Below are 8699 nucleotides of genomic sequence, written 5' to 3' on the forward strand. Positions count from 1 at the left end.
GGTTAATACTATGAGTTAGATTGATAACAATAGGAGTAATAAGTACAATAATTATCGTTCAATCGATAATAGCAGCATAATATTGCTAATAATACAAGTTATATTGATAATAATAAGAGTAATAAGTACAATAATTATCGTTCTATCGATAATAGGAGCATAATATGGTTATTAAATGGTGTAATATTGATAATAATAAGAGTAATAAGTACAAAAATTATTGTTCAATCGATAATAGCGGCATAATATTGGTAATAATACAAGTTAGATTGAGAATAATAAGAGTAATAAGTACAATAATTATCGTTCTATCGATAATAGGATCATAAAACGGCGAATAACATATGTTAGATTGATAATAATAAGAATAATAAGTACAATAAATATCTTTCTATCGATAACGGGAGCATCTTATGGTTAATAATATGAGTTACATTGATAAGAATAAGAGTAATAAGTACAATAATTATCGTTCTATCGATAATAGCAGCATAATATTTGAAATAATGCAAGCTTGATTGATAATATTAAGAATAATAAGTACAATAAATATTGTTCTATCGATAACGGGAGCATCTTATGGTTAATAATATTAGTTAGATTGCCAATAATGGGAATAATAAGTACAATAATTATCGTTCTATCGGAAATAGCAGCATAATATTGGTAATAATACATGTTATATTGACAATAATAAGAGTAATAAGTAAAATAATTATCGTTCTATCGATAATAGGAGCATAATATGGCTAATAACATATATTGGATTGATAATAATAAGAATAATACGTATAATAATTATCGTTCTATCGAGAGTAGGAGCATCTTGTGGTTAATAATATTAGTTAGATTGCCAATAATGGGAATAATAAGTACAATAATTATCGTTCTATCGGAAATAGCAGCATAATATTGGTAATAATACATGTTATATTGACAATAATAAGAGTAATAAGTAAAATAATTATCGTTCTATCGATAATAGGAGCATAATATGGCTGATAACATATATTGGATTGTTAATAATAAGAATAATACGTATAATAATTATCGTTCTATCGAGAGTAGGAGCATCATATGGTTAATAATATGAGTTAGGTTGCTAGTAATGAGAGTAATAGGTGCAATAATTATCGTTCTATCGATAATAGGAGCATAATGTGACGAGCTGCGGTCATCTTGAGTTAGGTTATTTATTAATTATTGTTTATATTATAATTTATGATTTATTAATATCTTATGTATGGTTAGATTTAGACATCGTCGTCGTAGAATAAGTTTCCGCATAATAAGTTTCCGCATAAATTTATAGTTATATTCAGACATTGCAGAGCACATCTTTGAGAAAATTAGATTTCAATTAATTAAAATGCACGTGGCTATTTATCAAAGTAAAAATTCAAATTCTATATATAGTTAAATGTTCAGTTCTCTCTCCTCGGGCCCTGCGGATCTCTCAAGCATGAATCCATCTTAGGAGTGGAAAATATTCATGCATTCTTCGAAATAAATTCAATTATAATTCTCAAAACGCCTGATTTCCACGAGCGGAACATCCGATGACGCTCGGATTGCGCTTTCCGTGGTTCAGGTAGTTCCGTGACGCAGGCAACCCCCACTACGCGACCGTACCGCGTAGCGAGAGAGGGCTAGTTCAGTCAGAGTCCAACAGGCGGCGCACGCATCGCCCCACCAGGCGCGAGCCACCAGTCGCTCGCTAGCCTCCGCAACGAACAGAGTAGTCCCTACTCTAGGGCCTACTCCCACCTCAGAGAAAATCATATAAAAAGCCACGGAGTCAGTCATTAGCAGCTCATTCTTATTCCAAATCTCGTCGACCTCTGACCTACGGCTAGGTCACGTCACTCTGACTCGCGCAAGGAGTCACTCTGAATTATTTCCTAAAAAGCTCTGGCATATCTGAACTTAGATTTATTTTAATTTTCGCGTTATAGAACTTAGAACTATTCCCATTTTTCCTTATTCGAACTTAGAAATATTTTCATTTTTACTTATTCATACTTAGAATTATTCTCGATTTCCATTTCAATACTTAAACTATTTTCGATTTATCCGAATAGACACTTAGAAATATTTTGTATTTGCGAGTTATTCCAATTCACTTTGTAAACCTTAGTCAATATACATACATAGTTGACTTTGAAATATTCTCACTTTTATTTCCTTGCTTATCCAGTATTCCAAGTACGTTCTTGTTTAAATAATTAAATGTTAAGAAATCGTATCAGCTTTCAAATAGAATAAAGCGAAGTTCAAGAGTTAGAATCACGCTTGTTATATCAAGTTCACGGGGGCCAAATACGAGTTTGAGATTCTCGGCTCGCTCCTTCCAATCAAACCTTCATCCTAAAATCGCAGTGGTGTCTGGACGCACCGCACGCTGCAGATTTCCTTCAATTCCAACAAAAACCTGAAGTGGTGTCTGGACGCGCCGCACACTTCTTTCCTATACCTCATAAGGACTCTGGTGTCTGGACGCGCCGCACATTGTCCTTTCCTGTGTTACCTGAGGATCATAAACACGGGTCTACGTGTAACAGTACTCAGTCTTTAGTTTGCTTAACCGTTTGGGTTTTAGTCACAGTATCCTTTATTCTATTTTCATTTATTCGTTCTGCCGAAATGCCAACGAGCATAAATTAGGAAATGGGAAAAACTCGTCGTGGTGGAAGAAAATTCCAATTACGTAAAATATTAAATCAGTTTTTGAACTCCGCTGCGGAGAGTAATAATATCCTCGGAGTTTCGGCACTTCCTAAAGTCACCAAAGAAACGCAGTTACGAAATATCAACTTTATCTCTGTGCGCGGGATCTCGTTACAAACAGTCCGTCCCGTCGTGAAAGTGCGTTCCGCGAAACGCGATACCTCACCAGTTCATCAAGCAGCAACATCCACCGCCGGTTTTTCAACAAAAGATAAATCAATTAAGCCACGTGCAACCACCCAGCTTTCGAGTTCTTGGAAATTACGCCCTGTCGTCTTCGAAAAATCCTTACCGCCGCTCGAAAACATACCTCCCAACGATCCACGTTACGAATTTTATCGTCTCAAACACCTGGAAAATCATTTAAATTCTGGCATTCCTTCAAAATAAATCCGTGGGAGTCCCGGCTATACGACGGACGCAAGTGCCGCGTGGTCAAAAGCCTGCATATATTTCCTTTTCCTGAAAATTAAAAATTTTTTTAAATCCTATCACGCCTGAGACGTGACAAATTTGGTGACAGCGGTGGGATTTCCCAGTCGTTAGGGCTCGGGAATCTCCGAACAGGCGCTCCCCGGTCTCCTAATTACTCCAGTACCGTTAGGCGCATCAGTTTATTACTCCGTAACCTCTGCGATGCCGAAGGACACGAGGAAAACCACAGAAATGGATCTCCGTTCGAGCAAAGCAAGCGGACCGTCTGAACAAGTTTGATTGATAATATTAACCTTTTCGCTACGATGGTCTTTGCCACGGAGTGCCTCCTGTGGAACAGAGCACCGTGCCGAAAGTGCGAACATTAGGCGCGCGCAGTCTTCAAAAAAAAAAAATCATTGCAACAGCACTTGTAATTGTTTGCGAACAGAAAAAATCAAGTGTATTGCATCTGGCTTGATTGTTGGCTCCATTTCTATAAGAGATGCAACGGTATAAGCGGTATTTTCTGCCCGGTGACTATGGTCACCCGTCGTATCCATGCGGCCGCTTGTGGCGGGTGACTATAGTCACCCATAGTATTGAAAAGGTTAAGAGTGATAAGTACAATAATTATAGTTAAGCAGAATAGGCCTAATAACATAAGTTACATTGAAAATAATAAATGTAATATCGAGAAATCACCCGTACCGAAAACTCTTCACTTTGGAAGAAGTTTCCATTTCAGAAACCGTTTTTACGAGTCATAGTTACATATTATTTCGTTTTAATATCTCCGCGCTGTACGTATAGTGAAGCATTTATTTGATATTTTACTTCATCGTACCGAAAAACTCTCCGCGAAGAAGAAGTTTGCTCGCGCATCGAGAAAACATTTAGGCGTTCGAGACGCACAAAACATTAAGGGGACGTAATATCATTTCTGAATTTCGGAATAAATATTCCGTTTCACAATTTTTTGGCCTTCTCGACTGAAGGCGTTGTAACGAACAAATTCGTTCAACACCACTATCTATCTAATTCATTTTTAATACAATTTTATAAAACCTTTTTTGGCCCGTTTAGAACGGTCGGTTTTTTTCTATCCCTTTTATTTTTAGTAGCCTGTGCCGCTTGAGTCAGTACAACGTACACACCAAAGGGCATACGAATCACCAGCCTCATGTTAAAGGTTCGTCGCATATATGCCATTCGGTCTTAGACGCCGACACGCGACAATGCAGTGTGGAAAAAAACCGGCATCGATACCGAGAACACGAACAGTTGAGGCAACACGAAGTTACGCACGAGGAGCGGTGGACTAGTTCTCAACCGAGGTCATAGAATAGCCACGCGCCCGACTCTGTTCCTTCTGGCACGATCGGACCGAACGTCTCCTTATAGGTACCGAACGGCCGGTCGGATGGACGGCGACGCCGGCCGTTAAGCACGGCCGCTTACGATGCTAACGCGCGATCCGAACGTGCCAATTCGAGAGTGCGGTAAAACTTAGCGCGAAAAAATCGATTTTCCAAAAAGTTGTAAAACACGTTTAAAATGATGATAAATGAATTCATGTATAAAAACTTTTTTTTCGGTAGAAATTGAGAATAAATCGCTCCCCATTAATGGTTCGGTGAATCGATGACTGATAACCCATTAAAATAACGATCAGACCTGTTAGAGTAGTGTATTTTTAGTACTCCTATATGGTTTTGGCACGTTCGGATTCATAAACGAGGAAGTTATAAGTAATAAATCGTTCCACATAGTCGGTTCGGTGAAACGATGACTGACAACCTATATAAAAATTGCGCAAAACCGCTAAAACAACGTGTTTCTAGCGTCTCTATACCGTTTTGACACGTTCGGATTCATAAATACCAAAATTATTGAGAATTTTACGTTCAGCATAGTCGGTTCGGTGAACCGATGACTGACAACCTATATTAAAAACGATTGAAACATATAGAATAACGTATTACAAGAAAATTTATAACACTTTGGCACGTACGGATTCATAAATAACAAAATTATCGAAAATTTTTCGTTCCGCATAGTCGGTTCGGTGGACCGTCCGAGCGCGACCAAGTCCCTCCGGCATAGTCCGTTCGGTGAAATGATGACTGACAAACTATATTAAAAATTTTTAAAACCTATAGAATAACGTTTTACTAGAAGATTTATGCAATTTTGGCACGTTCGGATTCATAAATAACAAAATTATTGCGAATTTTTCGTTCCGCATAGTCGGTTCGGCGGACCGATGACTGACAACCTATATTAAAAACGATAGCAACATATAGAATAACGTATTACAAGAACATTTTTACCACTTTGGCATTTTCGGATTCATAAATAACAAAATTATTGAGAGTTTCTCGTTCCACATAGTCGGTTCGGTGAACCGATGACTGACAACCTATATAAAAATTGCGAAAACCGTTAAAGCAACGTATTTCTAGCGTCTCTATACCGTTTCGGCACGTTCAGATCTATAAATGACGAGATTATCGAAAATTTTTCGTTCCGCATAGTCGGTTCGGTGGACCGTCCGTGTGACGTCGGGCCTCCGACGTTGACATAGAATATAAGACACGTATGTAGCCATAGAACATAAGATATGAATATAAGATACGTATGTAACCATAGAGTATAAGACATGTATGTAATCTTAGCCGTAAGACATTATTCACGCCATGTTTAACCATAGTTAATCATATAGAGATAGGGAACAATATGTAAGCAAGTAGCGTAGGAACCGCTCGACATTCCTTTCCCACAAGATAAGTCCTTTCCTCGAACTCAATCCCATAAACATCCTCCCGATAATCCAACTCATAAACATCCTTTAACCAAATTAATCATGATACCCTTATCGACAACAGACCATAACATCCTCTCACGACAACTCCTACATCTCGTCTTACAAACATCCTTCAAGATAAACTAATCAAAATATCCTTATCGACACCTACCCATAGCATCCTCTTACATCAGCCAGAACCTTCTAGAATGATTTCCTTTGTCCTCGACCACTATAAAACCCAGCTCATTCCTTATCACCCAGAGTCAGTTGGCGCCAGTCCGCCCTAGTCTGCATACCGGTAACCTCAGTGCTAGGTAATCCTGCCTGAGGCCCGTCCAGTCATCCAGTATCACATCAGCCCAGCCTGATTCCTAGGGAGTCGTAAACGACTACCCATTTCGTCGAGCGAGTAAGCATAAGAATATATTATAAAGGAACAATACACATATCTACCTATATACACTTGAGGGTTTATCATTGGAGAATATACAATTATATAACTATACTGTTGTCTTCAATCTTTACCACCTGCACGACGTGAATTATACTATCGCAACCTCCGAGCTTCCGTGATAAATCACGCAAGACGAGCCTAACAGCTACGACGAGGACATAGAAATACTTCAACGTCTCCAACAACAGCTGCTTCCACGGGACCCAGGGCCACGACGTAAGCCGGCGAGCTACGCTAACCTAAAAGCTGAGCGAAATAATTAGAAGTTATAGTCAGCGAGGCGAGTGAAATAGCATATTATTTCACTGGACACCCCTGGCCGTAACATTCGTGTGACGTCGGACGACCGACGTTAATATTAGGAATAAAACATATTATATTATATTATATTGTATTAGTAATAAGGTATATTATTCATAGTTCATAAGGCATATGTAACCCACATTTTACTGTATTTTACTGTATACTCGTTCCTCATGTAATCATAGTTCGTATTATATGCGCAGCGATTAGAGTTAGGAAACATAGATGTATTCATTTAGCGTAGGAAATCACTCGACATTCCTTTCCCATCAAACCATCGATCCTATTCCTCGAACCTTAATCTTACAAACATCCTTCCTCATAAATATTCTTTAATTTCTTATCTTATAAACACCCTCTCGACATAAATCCATTCGTCGAATCCTAATCTTATAAACACCCGCTTGATAAATTCAGTCACTCTTCATATCGATACTGTAAACATCCTCTGAAACCAAAACTCCTTTAGAATATCACGTCTTATAAACATCCTTCAGATAACCAATAGCTATAACATCCTCTTGCGTCAGATCAGAACCTTCTACAACAATCTCTCTTTGTGCACTATCAGTATAAAAGCCACCCCATTCCATCCGCCATATCTCAGTCTGCTTACCCGTAACCTCGGAGACAGGTCATCCTACTCCAGGCCCGTCCATAGTAATACAAAGTCACACCGGTAACCTCGGAGATAGGAAATCCTTCCCGAGGCCCGTCTAATACATATATCCAACAGTGATCATACCAACCTAGTCTCGGTTCATATTCCTTCGAGTGAGTTCAACCCTGAAACACGAGCATTATACAACAGAATTATTATACAACGAACATTATTATTGAAGAATATACTGATATATAATTATATCTGTCTCACCTTCTATACGACGATACCTGCACGACTTGATTTCGTTCTAACCATTATCCGAGCGCTCATGCTAAAGCATAAGGAAAGACAATAATTTGCTGCATGGAGGAAGAATACTTCAACGTCTTTTCGCGGCTATTCCACGGGACCCAGGGCTTTGACGTACGCTTGAGAGCCACGTTCACCCAAAAAGCTGAGTACAAAAGAGAAGAAGCGGTCAACGACGCGAGCGAAATAAAATATATTTCGCCCAGAAATCCTGGCCGTAACATTCGTGCGCGACTAATTTGCTCCGGCATAGTCGGTTCGGTCAAACTATGACTGACAACCCATTCCAAAAACCATTGGACTCGTTAGAGTAATGTATTTTTAGTACTTCTGTATGGTTTTGGCACGTTCGGATTCATAAATGAGGTAGTTATTCAGAATAAATTTTTGCAAAATACAATTTGTTTATAACAAAAAAGTTTTTCATAACCCTATTTTACAAATTATTCAAATTTGTATAATGACAAAAAGTGTAGAGAATTTTATTACAAATCCATTGGTATATATACATACGATATTGCCTCCTACAATTCCTCAGATTTTTATCATAAAGGTTCGCGCGTGCGCCCGCATGATACTAAACCGGATCATATCGGACGATATTACACTGTCAGTCAACATTATTTATAAGCATAAATGAGAAATAATTACATTTGTGTTATAATTAACATTTATCGTTAAAGTACATAGATATTCTATATGTTAATTTTATTAGAAATGATTCAAACGGTTTTCGATGCACCATGCACATGAAATAATTGCTGCGTCACTACATATGTGGCATAGTGGTTCATTATGTAATGCATAGCAAAATACGGGATTTTGAAAATGAGGTCTTGACGATATGTATCTACTTTATACCATGGGGTATTTGAACCTCGATTACAGCAAACCATGTTCAAGGCGATGAATATTTTTGTTATGGCATCGACATCCGGAAAACTTACAAAAGAAAATTTTAAAACTTGGTTAACAGAAGTTTATTCTCCAAATACAATCAACAAAACAGCTCTATTATTAGATTCTTGGAGCGCGCATTGTTGTCGTAGGGTTGACGAAGCTATTCCGATAAATAAAGA

Source organism: Megachile rotundata, unplaced genomic scaffold (assembly GCF_050947335.1).
Source record: "Megachile rotundata isolate GNS110a unplaced genomic scaffold, iyMegRotu1 scaffold0240, whole genome shotgun sequence".
NCBI lineage: Eukaryota > Metazoa > Arthropoda > Insecta > Hymenoptera > Megachilidae > Megachile > Megachile rotundata.